This window comes from Manis pentadactyla, chromosome X, assembly GCF_030020395.1.
Source record: "Manis pentadactyla isolate mManPen7 chromosome X, mManPen7.hap1, whole genome shotgun sequence".
Taxonomy (NCBI): domain Eukaryota; kingdom Metazoa; phylum Chordata; class Mammalia; order Pholidota; family Manidae; genus Manis; species Manis pentadactyla.
In genome coordinates this window covers 66,397,896-66,411,964 of record NC_080038.1, presented here as the reverse complement: position 1 = coordinate 66,411,964, position 14,069 = coordinate 66,397,896, and positions in this window count along the sequence as shown.

Below are 14,069 nucleotides of genomic sequence, written 5' to 3'. Positions count from 1 at the left end.
CAGAGATCACTATTCTCATTTTACATATGAGAAAACTACGGTTAAGTTAAATCATAGCCATAGCCAAGATAGAATCCAAGTTTCATGATCTTTTCACTACATCCTGTAACCTGTCACATACAGGGCTCTGTTTTTTCTCTTGGGTTCATGGTTCTGGAGTTGTAAAAGGTGTGACTGGATGACTTTCATTTTCTATCCTCCCTCATACCCTTCAAAATCTGCTTTCCTGGATATTTCCAAAAACACAGCCAACACTTGAAAAAGACAAGAGAGACCGGAGTGAGTCCTTAACCAAAAGATATATACCACCATACTGTCATATACTAGAGTTCCTCTTCATGAGCTCCTTGCCAATCTCTTGCTTTTTGCTAAGTAGAAAAATAAATGGCATTATTCATCACCTCTGAACGAAAACCTCAGTCTATTCAAATATAAACTGAAGCTCTCTGCCTGTTACAGTCTGTGTAATTTCAGGGAAATAAAAAACAAATGTTTATGATTTATTTGTGTTTCTTTCATAAAAATGTTTAGATAGAACTATGTGCTGCACTAATGTCTCTTGCAGCTTCTTTAGTAGGCTCTTAAAGTTATTTTTTGCTATTCTTAGAACCAGGCCCTTCCATGTCACGGATGGCTATTTGTTTTTGACATGCCAGAGTGCTGCACTTTGGCTCAAATAGACTACACAATTTGTTATTAGGTTCAAAAGCTTTGACCAAAGAATGGAAACCAAAATTCTAAATTTAGTCCTAATAACCTCACTTGGATCTCAGGCTTCCCAATTAGATCACCTTCACATTTGGAACATAGATTCTAGGCATACTCTTGAGACCGAGCTTTTAAAACTCATCTCCAAGTTCACTGTCCTCAACTTTACACTCCTGCTTAAAACAAACAGACAAGAATTGCTCTTCCTTGCTGACTATACAAAAAGATATCTGGCTTCTACTGTGGTAGATAGTATTTGGTCTAGATAGAAAGAACATCCTAACTTGGCATTAGATTAGAGAATCTCTGGGTGGAATGGTTTAAGAATGGCCCTAATATTCCAAGACAGCAAATGCCTGGATGCTAAAATAACTAAAGCTTTGGAGATTAACTGATTCAGATTAACTGGCAGGACTAAAGAAGCTGAGAGGCAAAAGAGAATATAAAAAGGTTTCTGAGGATTAATAACAGTAACACCTAGCATTTATGTAGTGTGCCAGGTATTGGTCTAAGAGTTACATTTATCTACTCTTTTGTTTGTGCAGCAACCATATGAAATTGGTATTATTAACACATTTTACAGATGGAAAACAGGAAACACTGAGAGGCTGAGCAACTTTCCTGAGTCACACAATTGGCAAGTAACAGAGCTAGAAATTAAACACAGGCAACTAGGATCTAGATCCATAATATGCTACACTATATATGGCCTTGCTAAGACTGGTTCCTCCTTTCCTCTTCATTAGCAACACTAATAAGTAAATGTCTGGTGGCTGCCATAATAACCCTCCTAGAGGTACTGCTACACAGAAAGAAGATGCTTATTAACCTAAACATGTTTTCATATAGTTTATTTTCAGACAGTATAACAAATTTATGAGAATAATAAAGACCATTTGGTGAAAGATATTTTGGGGCAGAGGGCCACCATGTAGTCAGGCAAAACCTATTTGGGAGCTTACTCCTATCCTCTTAATCCCACCTAAGGTGTTCCTATTTATCACAGCTTTGTCCCTTCCTCCCAGAGATTTTCTGCAAATTCATTTTACTTTCTTCTCAATGGCTCAACTGCCAGTGGCATAAGAAACCTTGGGTCAGAGGGAGAAGAAGGGAAGAGATGGCAGTAGATGCCTGCATGGAAGTATCATTTGTGAATCAAGCATTTGTAAGTTAGAGACTGTACAAAATATTATTTCAGAAGGTGAAAGAAAGCTTCTTGTCCTACAAATGACTTTGTGTAACAGTTTACAAATGCTTGAGGAGAACAAGTCCTAAGACCTCTCTCATCAGCTTTAAAGCAAACCCTTGAAAGCAAAAAGCAAAGCTTGAATTTCTCAAGGACACTTGTCAGTCCCTAAAGAGGCCTTGATTTTGTAAAAAGGCAAGGGATCTCTCTCTCTCTCTCTCTCTCTCTCTCTCTCTCTCTCTCTCTCTCACTCTCTCTGTCTCTCCCTCCCTCTCTCTAAATTCAACTTAAGTTTTCTGTTGGTTTTCACTTATCTTGAATTTTCAAGTGGATAGTGGGACCTATTTCTGTCTCATATCCCCAATTGAACATATGGACACAAGCAAAATAAGGAATTCAATTTATAAACCAATGGTCAACTCTTCCTTCATATTTCTGATCTTTTCATTTACACTGCTAAGAACTCTGGAGTTATAAAGATACAGGATACCATTCTCACCTTGAAGTACCTTAGAGTCCAGTAGAGCGGCTAGAACATATGAAATGGTGCAATTAAGGCTGTAAATAACAAACAGCTGCCACCACTTCCTGAATAAAGTCAAAGCTGTTTAGCTTAGAAGTCAAACCATCCTTCACGTCTATGTCTGCTCCATCCTCATCACTCACTACTCTCTGTTTCACCTAAACCTGTTTACACATTATTCCATCTTACTCATTCTGTGAATCTCTACTTTTTCCCAGCCTGCCCTTGCCCACTACCCTTCTTCACCACTCTAAATTTTACCCACCCTACAAGACCCACCCTAGTCTTGAAACCTTTTGTGACCACAGCAATCTTTCTCTTCTCTTAAATGCAGAATTGACTATCAGAACCACTCATTTTGCCCTTGGAATATAACTGCTTTGTGTGGAACCTGCTTTTTATTCACTTTAGTGTTTTTTCTCCATCTAGATCAGAAGGGACTTAAGAGTCTAAATGTTTTAATCTCTGTATTTCTTATAACAACCCTGGGTCAGGGCTCAATTAGGACTTGGATAATCCATGGATCTGGGTCAAGAGAGGGAGTGAGAACAGTGGGAAATGTCTTTGTAAAGACATGAGCCCTTTCAGATAAGAATGCACCTACTGTTCATGAACTACTCACTCAAGGTAGCTATATTAGATAGCTGAACCACAACAAGGTCAAGTTTCTCTATCAGAAGAATAAACCTATATTTTAGGAAGCCTCCTACACTGTTGGTGGGACTGCAAGGTGGTGCAGCCACTGTGTAAAGCAGTATGGAGGTTACTTAAAAAACTAAAAGTAGAAAAACCATTTGACCCAGTAATTCCACTCCTAGGAATTTACCTGAAGAAAACAAAATTCCTGATTTGAAAAGATATATGCACCCTTATGTTCATCACCACACTGTTTGAAATAGTCAACATATGGAAGCAAACTAAGTGTCCATCAATAGATGATTGGATAAAGAAGACATGGTACATATACACAATGGAATATTATTCAGCCTTAAGAAGAAAACAAATTCTACCATTTGCGACAACATGGATGGATCTAGAGGGTATTTTGCTAAGTGAAATAAGCCAGAAAGAAAAGACAAGTACCATAGAATTTCACTTATTTTTAGAATACAGAACAAAGCAAAATAGCATTCGACTCATACACACTGAGAAGTGACTAGTAGTTACCAAGAGGGAGGGGAGTGGATGGGGGTAGGGGTAGGGGAACTGTTGAACCACTGTGATATAAAAATGGTAACATTTTTCAGAGAGAGAAAGGGAAGGAGAAAGGTGGAGGGAACAGAGAGGAGACACTAGAATTAACAGTGATCATTGAAAGCTACCATTGTGAGTGGGTTTTTTTAATGTTTTCTTGCATTTCCAAAAAATTTGACCACAAATATGTAGAAATATTCTTTCATAACCAGGAAGTTAATTAGATAAATACCTTTACAAAAAAGTCTGGAAAATGAAGCCATTAAACAACATGTGCTGCACAGACAAATATTGCATAGTGTGCTGGATATTAGAGAAATGGAAGGGTAGGGTCCGAGAAACAGACTGTGATCAAGTCCCCACAGCTGGCTCCCCTGGGACAAGAGAAAAGTGGGTGCTTTTTAAAAGTCTTATAGGGACAAGGACTCAACAACTGAACAAAATCGTCCTAGCACACTCAGCCCAGCAGGCTGGGAATCTTGAGGAATTTCGGGTCCCCTAACACCCTGGGAGATAAAGCAGCCCTGAAGCCCCTCACAGCGATAAGCAGACTGCTATTCGTTCCTTCTGGCCAATGCTTCAACCAAACTGGCTGATCTGCCACAGCTACAGAGCAGCAGGGGAATGGCCCTGCCCACAGCAATCACCCAGAGACTCGTCCCAGCACGCAGCAGAAGCCGGAGCAAGGTCTGGAAGGCACGAAGGGGCGCCGTTCTTATGAGAACACACCCACTGCGGCTGAGAACCCCTGCAGCGGTCTAGGCTAGCCTGAGGGTGGCCCCACAAATGGCAGCTCAGGAGATTGTCCCAGAGTCTGCTCCCAGTGTGCGGGTAACTGGCACAGGCAGGAGAAGCCAGAGCAAGGTCCGGAAGGCACAAAGGTTGCCATTGTCACAGGAGAACACACACGGTAGGGCTCCAACCCCCCGCAGTGCTCTAGGCTAGCCTGAGGGTGGCCCTGCACATAGAAGCTCAGGTGATTGTCCCAGAGTCTGCTCCCAGTGTGCAGGTAACTGGCACAGGCAGCAGAGAAGGGCAAGGTGAACAGCAAGCAGGAAGGGACTTTGCTCTCCCAGCTGACACACGTCATCTGCCTGCGATCAGTTCTATCACCATGAAAAGGCAGAAGAATCTGTTCTAGTAAAAAATCACACAGAAAACCCCAGAGAGAGGGCCTGGTGAGATAGGTATAACCAATCTTCTTGAGAAATAATGTAAAATAAAGTTATAACATGCTGATGGACAAATAGAGAAATATGCAAGAGCTAAGGGATGAAGTCCAGAGGGAGATAACACAAATGAAAAAATCTCTGGAAGGACTTAAGAGGAGAGAGGATGAGGTGCAAGAGACTGTTAATGGAATAGAAATCAGAGAACAGGAACACACAGAAGCTGAGGCAGAAAGAGATAAAAGGATCTCCAGGAATGAAATAATATTAAGAGAACTGTGTAACCAATCCAAATGGAAAAATATTCACATTATAGGGGTACCAGAAGAAGAAGAGAGAGAAAAAGGAAAAGAAAGTGACTTTGAAGAAATAATTGCTGAAAACTCCTCCAATCTGGGGAAGGAAATAGTCTCTCAGACCATGGAAGCCCACAGATCTCCCAGCACAAGGGACCCAAGGAGGACAAAACCAAGACACATAATAAGTAAAATGGCAAAGGTCAAAGACAAGGACAGAGTATTAAAGGCAGCCAGAGAGAGAAAAAAGGCCACCTACAAAGGAAAACCCATCAGGCTGTCATCAGACTTCTCAACAGAAACCTTACAGCCCAGAAGAGAATGGCATGATGTATTTAATCCAATGAAACAGAAGGGCCTTGAACCAAGAATACTGTATCCAGCATGATTATCATTTAAATTTGAAGGAGGGATTAAACAATTTCCAGACAAGCAAAAGTAGAGGGAATTTGCCTCCCACAAACCACGTCTACAGCGTATTTTAAAGGAACTGCTCTAGATGGGAGCACTCCTAAGACTAAATAGATGTCATCAAAGAAAATAAAATCACAGCAAAGAAAGCAGACCAACCAAATACTAACTAAAGGCAAAAAATAAAATTAACTATTCACAAAAACAGTCAAAGAAAATACAAAAGAGTATAGAATAAAACACCTAACATATAAAGAATGGAGGAGGAAGAATAAGGGAGAAAAATAAAGAATCATCAGACAGTGCTTACAATAGCTTAATAAGAGAGGTAAGTTAGACAGACAGTAAAGAAGCTACCCTTGAACCTTTGGTAACCACGAATCCAAAGACTGCAATGGTAATAAGTACATATCTATCGATAATCACCCTAAATGTAAATGGACTGAATGCACCAATCAAAAGACACAGAGTAATAGAATGGATAAAAAAGCAAGACCCATCTATATGATGCTTACAAGAGACTCAACTCAAACCCAAAGATATATACAGACTAAAAGTGAAGGGATGGAAAAAGATATTTAATGCAAACAATAGGGAGAAAAAAGCAGGTGTAGCAGTACTTCTAACAGACAAAAGAGATCTCAAAACAAAGAAAGTAGCAAGAGCTATAGAAGGACATTACACAATGGTAAAGGGGGAAGTCCAACAAGAGAATATAACCATTATAAATATATATGCACCCAAAATGGGAGCACTGACAAATTTGAAACAAATACAAACAGAATTAAAGGAGGAAATAGAATGCAAAGCATTCATTTTAGGAAACTTCAGCAAACCACTCACTCCAAAGGAGAGATCAACAAGACAGAAAATACGTAAGGACACAGAAGCACAGAACAACACACTAGAACAGAAAAGATGGACTCAACAGACATCTACAGAACTCTATACCCAAAAGCAGTAGGATACATATTCTTCTCAAGTGCACATGGAACATTTTTTAGAATAGACCACACACTAGGCCACAGAAAGAGCCTCAGTAAATTCAAAAAGACTGAAATTCTTCCAACCGACTTCTCAGATCACAAAGGTATAAAACAGGAAATAAGATGTACAAAAAAACAAAAAGGCTCACAAACACATGGAGGCTTAACAACATGCTCCTACATAATCAATGGATCAATGACCAAATTAAAACAGAGATCAAGAAATATATGGAGACAAATGACAAAAACAGCACAAAGCCCTAACTTCTCTGGGATGCAGCAAAGGCAGTTCAAAGAGCAAAGTATATTGTAATCCAGGCCTATTTAAAGAAGGAAGAACAATCCCAAATGAATAGTCTAAAGTCACAATTATTTAAATTGGAAAAAGAAAAACAAATGAGGTGCAAAGTCAGCAGAAGGAGGGACATAATAAAGATCAGAGAAGAAATAAATAAAATTGAGAAGAATAAAACAATAGAAAAAAATCAATGAAACCAAGAGCTGGTTCTTCGAGAAAATAAACAAAATAGATAAACCGCTAGCCAGACTTATTAAGAGAAAAAGACAATCAACACACATCAACAGAATCAGAAATGAGAACGGAAAAATCACGACAGACACCACTGAAATACAAAGAATTATTAAAGAATACTATGAAAATCTATATGCTAACAAGCTGGAAAACATAGAAGAAATGGACAAGTTCCTGGAAAAATACAACCTTCCAAGACTGACCAAGGAAGAAACATAATATCTAAACAGAACAATTACCAGCAATGAAATGGAATCAGTAATCAAAAAACTACCCAAGAACAAAATCCCAAGGCCAGATGGGTTAACCGCTGAATATTATCAGACATATAGAGAAGACATAATACCCATTCTCCTTAAAGTTTTCCAAAAAATAAAAGAGCACGGAATACTTGCAAACTCATTCTATGATGCCAACATCACTCTAACACCAAAACCAGGCAAAGATCCCACAAAAAAAGAAAATTAAAGACCAATATCCCTGATGAACATACATGCAAACATACTCAACAAAATATTAGCAAACTGAATTCAAAAATACACCAAGAGGCTCATACAACATGATCAAGTGGGATTCATCTCAGGGAAGCAAGGATGGTACACTATTTGAATATCCATCAACATCATCCACCACATCAACAAAAAGAAGGACAAAATCCACATGATCATCTCCATAGATGCTGAGAAAGCATGCGAGAATATTCAACATCCATTCGTGATAAAAACTCTCAACAAAATGGGTATAGAGGGCAAGTACCTCAACATAATAAAGGCCACATATAAGAAACCCACAACCAACATCATACTTAACAGTGAGGAGCTGAAAGCTTTTCCTCTAAGATCTGGAACAAGACAGGGATACCCACTCTCTCCACTGTTATTCAACATAGTACTGGAGGTCCTAGCCACGGCAATCAGACAAAACAAAGAAATACAAGGCATCCGGATTAGTAAAGAAGAAGTCAAATTATCACTATTTGCAGATGACATGATATTGTACATAAAAAACCCTAAAGACTCCACTCCAAAACTACTAGAAGTAATGTCTGAATTCAGCAAAGTTGCAGCATACAAAATTAATACACAGAAATCTGTTACTTTCCTATACACTAATGATGAGCTAGCAGAAAGAGAATCAGAAAAACAATTCCATTCACAATTGAATCAAAAAGAATAAAATACCTAGGAATAAACCTAACCAAGGAAGTGAAAGACTTATAGCCTGAAAACTACAAGACACTCTTAAGAGAAATTAAAGAGGACACTAACAAATGGAAATTCATCCCACGCTCTTGGCTAGGAAGAATTAATATTGTCAAAATGACTAATCCTGCCTACAGCAATCTACAAATTCAATGCAATCCCTGTCAAAATACCAACAGCATTCTTCAGTGAACTGGAACAAATAGTTTTAAAATTTATATGGAACCACAAAAGACCCCGAATAGCCAAAGCAATCCTGACAAGGAAGAATAAAGCAGGGGGTATCTCGCTTCCTAACTTCAAGCTCTACTACAAAGCCACAGTAATCAAGACAATTTGGTATTGGCACAAGAAGAGACCCACAGACCAGTGGAACAGAGTAGAGACTCCAGATATTAACCCAAACATATACGGTCAATTAATATACAATAAAGGAGCAATGGATATACAGTGGGGAAATGACAGCCTCTTCAACAGCTGGTGTTGGCAAAACTGGACAGCTACATGTAAGAGAATGAAACTGGATCATTGCTGAACCCCACACACAAAAGTAAATTCAAAATGGATCAAAGACCTGAATGTTATCCATGAAACCATAAAACTCTTAGAAAAAAACATAGGCAAAAATCTCTTGAACATAAACATGAGCGATTTCTTCATGAGCATATCTCCCCAGGCAAGGGAAACAAAAGCAAAGATGGGGACTGTATCAAGCTGAAAACTTCTGTACAGCAAAGGACACCATCAATAGAACAAAATGACATCCTACAGTATGGGAGAATATATTCGTAAATGACATATCCAATAAAGGATTGACATCCAAAATATATAAAGAGCTCATGTACCTCAACAAACAAAAAGCACATAATCCAATTACAAAATGGGCAGAGGATATGAACAGACACTTCTCCAAAGAAGAAATTCAGATGGCCAATAGGCACATGAAAAGATGCTCCACATTCCTAGTCATCAGAGAAATGCAAATTAAAACCACAATGAGATATCACCTCACACCAGTAAGGATCGCCACCATCCAAAAGACAAACAACAACAAATGTTGGCAAGGATAAGGATAAAGGGGAACCCTCCTACACTGCTGGTGGGAATGTAAATTAGCTCAACCATTGTGGAAAGCAGTATGGAAGTTCCTCAAAATACTCAAAATAGAAATACCATTTGACTCAGGAATTCCACTACTAGGAATTTTCCCTAAGAATGCAGGAGCCCAGTTTGAAAAAGACACATGCACCCCTATGTTTTTCGCAGCACTATTTACAATAGCCAAGAAATGGAAGCAACCTAAGTGTCCATCAGTAGATGAATGGATAAAGAAGAGATGGTACATATACACAATGGAATATTATTCAGCCATGAGAAGAAAACAAATTCTACCATTTGCAACAACATGGATGGAGCTAGAGGTTATTATGCTTAATGAAATAAGCCAGGTGGAAAAAGACAAGTATCAAATGATTTCACTCATATGTGGAGTATAAGAACAAAGAAAAAAGCTGAAGAACCAAACAGCAGCAGAGTCACAGAACCCAAGAATGGACTAACAGTTACTTAAGGGACTTTGGAAGATGGGTGGGATGGGAGGGACAGTGGGTGAAAAGGGGCATTATGATTAGCAGACATAATGTAGAGTAGCGCCACGGGGTGGGCTGTACAACACAGAGAAAACAAGTAGTGATTCTATAGCATCTTACTACGCTGATGGACAGTGACTGTAATGGGGTATTTAGTGGGGACTTGATGATGGGAGGAGTCTAGCAACCATAGTGTCTCTCATGGAATTGTAGATTAATTATACCAAGAAAAAAAAAAACACATGCTGGAAAGCTCATGTAGCCATGCTTCACAGATGCCCTGCCTGGTACCTGGCCAGAACATCCCTGCCATGAAGGAGGGAAGTCTTCTCTACTTGGAGACAAGACACTGAAAAGCCTTGTGGAAGTTAAATCCTGCTAGAAATGCAAATAAGCTGTCTCCGTATTTTTAGCAGAAACCATCAGCCTGTCCTTGCTGCAAGCCAAAATGAAGAGCGCCCTAAGTGCATCACAGGCTCACCCAGCAGGCATCAGGGCACAGAGGGTTAATGACATGGAGGCAGGCAGCCAGCAGGGGAATGCTACAGGGGGCCTGCAGTGTTTTTCCAGACAAAGTGGGCATTAGATGTGAAGAGGATAAGACTAAAATATACAGAAACTTACTCCTGCAGACATGGTCAGTGATCCATCTAGAAACAAGAAGAGATTAAATCTTTTCTATACATCCTTCAACTTAAACATTGAGCAGAGAAGTCACCAGGAGCAGCAAATGTCATGTGAGATGACAAATCTGCAAACATCAGTGATTTCAGAAGCAATGCCCTGGCTCAGAGTGAACTTCACTTTGGTTTTGCTACTAATTTTTCCTTGACATTTGCCTAATTTGGAGACTTAAACTAGTGCTGTCATCTAGCCCTTGTTTATTTATTCAGCTCCAGTACTTCCAGGGAGGTGAAGTCCAGTTGTGCAAGAGATTAGGAAACAAAGGCAGCCTACATTCTCGTTTTATGACCTGCTGCACACACAAACCCGGGGACTCACCACAAGTAACCTGTCTCCACAGGATTCCAGCTGCTGTTTGTACTTTGTGTTCAATTTGCCAGCAAAAAACACCATGTAACGTTTCACTGGTGTCATAGGAGGCATTTCTAAACCTAAAAGGTATTTTTAAACCCAGTTATATGCCCCTTGGGACACTGGCTCAAATGCATAATGAACATGCTGACCTGTTGAAGATGATTCTATGGAGTCTATATATACAGTGGCAGGTTTAGTTGAGCCAAATATTTAGAGATTTCTTTTCCCAATTTACCTGCTCTGTTGAAGCTGTCATCTAACTGTATAAATAAATAACTCCAAGTAATAGACATGAGGAAGAAATTGTCCACAAAAAAAAAAATAAAAAAGGAGAAGAAGCCTATTGCTATAGTAAATCTGTCCAGTTTGTGCTGAGGAGGCTATGTCACCAGTTTGAGGCCATGTCTTCTATTGAACCTTGACTTCCATCCCCCAGAAGAGTCAAAGCCTAGATCTGAAAAAAATCTCATTTCAAGAAAGATAATAATTTTAACAGAAACTTAAAAGTTATCCTGCTATCAGTAACTTGCAGAAATGGGTCCAACCTGATGCTTGGAATGAAAGAGAGAGGACAGGATCCCAGGGCTTTCCCCTTACTCTCTATTTCTCTTGCCTTTAGACACCTTTAACAAAACCCTAAGCTCCCTGACTACAGAGACCCTATTTTATTTACAACTTTAATTTCCAGAGCAGGGCCCAGCACAGTGTCCTGCAAATATGTATTCACATCTAGCAAAGGCTTATTGGAATGAAAGGTTAAACATGGACACTTAGAAGTTACAGATAAATGGTATCCAATATTGCAAGCAGGAAAGAGTGGATGTTTTGGCTAATCAACCGACCACAAATGATTTCTGAGGGCCTCCTGCAATAATTTGTGGTTGCTGCTTTAAGGAATATGGAGTTGAGTAATGTGTGATCCCTGCCCTCCACTCATAGACTTATTGTGAAGACAAAACATACTTACAAATGAAACACTTTCTGAAAAATATCAGCTTAGCATAGTAGAAAGAATCAGACTAGAAGTCAGGATTAGGCCTGGGGCCCTATTGGCTATTCACTTATTTGTGACCTTGGACAAATAACTTCTCTGCACATGTTTCCTTCTTCTTGTCCAACCTGACTCATATGGCTATGTAGTGGTTCAGATAACTGAGAGAATTTACACATGTAAAAAAGTGTAAAATGCCAAAGTTAGAATATTATATCATTACTGTGTTAAACAATGTGCTTCAGATTATAGGCGTGCCCTTTGGCTGTCACCATTGTCACAGTAAGAAACCCAGGCTGGAATTCCTGGAGGAAAGAGAGCAGTTCCGTCTTTTCCCCCTTATTTATTTACCAATTTTGAAAAGTATTTTATTGAGGAATTATTGGCACACAAAAAGTTGTACATATTTAGCATATATAACTTGATGAGTTTTTAGATAAGTATATATCCATGAAGCCATCACAACAATCTATGCCATAAACATATCCATCACCTCCAAAACTTTCCTCCTGCCCTCTTATTTAGTATTATTTTTGTGTGTGTGATAAGGACTCCTAACTACTAAGACCTACTGTCTTAGCAAATACAATACAGTATTGTGAACTATAGGCATTAGGATCCACATAGATCTCTGGGACTTACTCATCTTGTACAACTTTAACTTTGTACCCTTTGACTACTACTTCCCATTTTCCCCTCCACCCAACTGCTGGCAACCACCCATTCTATTCTTTGCTTCTGTGAATTTGACTATTTTAGATTCTTCACAAAAGCGGTATTATGTAGTATTTGTCTTTTGGTATCTGGCCTCTTTTACTTACCATAATGTCCTCCAGGCTGAGAGAGGACAGTTCTTAATAAGCGAATACCTCTTGTCTCCTCCATTCTCTTTCCTGGCAGCCTCTCTTCACACATTTATATCCAGATGAAATCAATTTTTATGGAAGGTCAAGGGTAATATTTAAAAATTGTGAAAGATAGTCACAAAAAGACAAACTTAAGTGCCTTGCTGTTGCAGCTCCTCAGGCCTATGAGCATTCTGTGTAATTAGGACATCAGCGTTGAAGCCCAAAAGGTGGGTATGTATGTAGGGAGATCTTTGCTCTGCTGTGGACAATCCAAGAAAATATCAAAAACTATCATAAAGACTAGCTCAGGCAGGTATGTCTGTATTGACCAAATGAGTGCACTCACACAGTATTTAGGATTAGAGTCCTTCCAGATGATGTCCTTTGTAGTTTCACACAAGGCATTCTCTCCCCAACCCCACATTAATACCCTGCCTCATAATTTCACCAATTGCCTGTTAAGGAAATAGAGAATGTGCCAATCAAAATCACAAATGCCAAGAAGCTGGGAAAGGGTGGGATCAGAGGACAAGAGTCCAGGAGGGCATCCTCAGTCCAAGGATGGTGTGTGTAGACCAGAGACCTGGGCCATAGCTAACAAAATGCATTTCTTATTCAAGTTCAAAGCCCTGCACCTCAGTTACAAAACCCCCCTGTAAAAGTCAATTAGACAATATACACTGACACAATGAAAACCTTGCAAAGAACTCTAGAATTAGTGGGGGAGATAGACAAGGGGAGAGAAAATTATAGTCCCGTGTGATAAGTGCTACCACAGGGGTAAATACAGGTCACTGCACTAAGATGAGGGGAGACTACATGTAGGGGATGGCCTTTGTCTTCTGCAGAATGGAGAAGCACCAGCTTGAGAACAACTGGTGCAGTCCTTGGAAGTTATCTGCCCACAAAAACATATCTTGTACTCGAAGATGAGCCAAGACGTCTCATGCTGAAAATAGGGAGACCTTGAGGACATGTGAAAACAGCGCCCCTGCTTATTAGGTAGCTTCTAAGAAAATCAACAAGATGTTCTGGCCTGGCCTGTCCCCCCCTGAGAAGGGAAAGATGAGTATACCACTTGGCTGAGGTCCGAGAAAGGCAGTATAAAAATAAAGGAGCTGCGCCACATCGGGGCTGCTGCAGCCATTGTCTGTCTATTTGTCTGTGTTGTCTGTTTTTTGTTCACTCCCATTTCACCCTAGAAAAGACTGAAACGAGCGGCACACAACACTACATACAGATAGGAATGTTGATGGAGAGTCAGGGATAAGGCAGTGAACAACAAACAAGAATCACTGCCTTCATATAGCTTACATTTTAGCAGAGGGAGATGGATAATAATACATTATTATCTCTAGTGGAAAATAAAGCAGGTAAAAAGGATGAGATGTGTGGG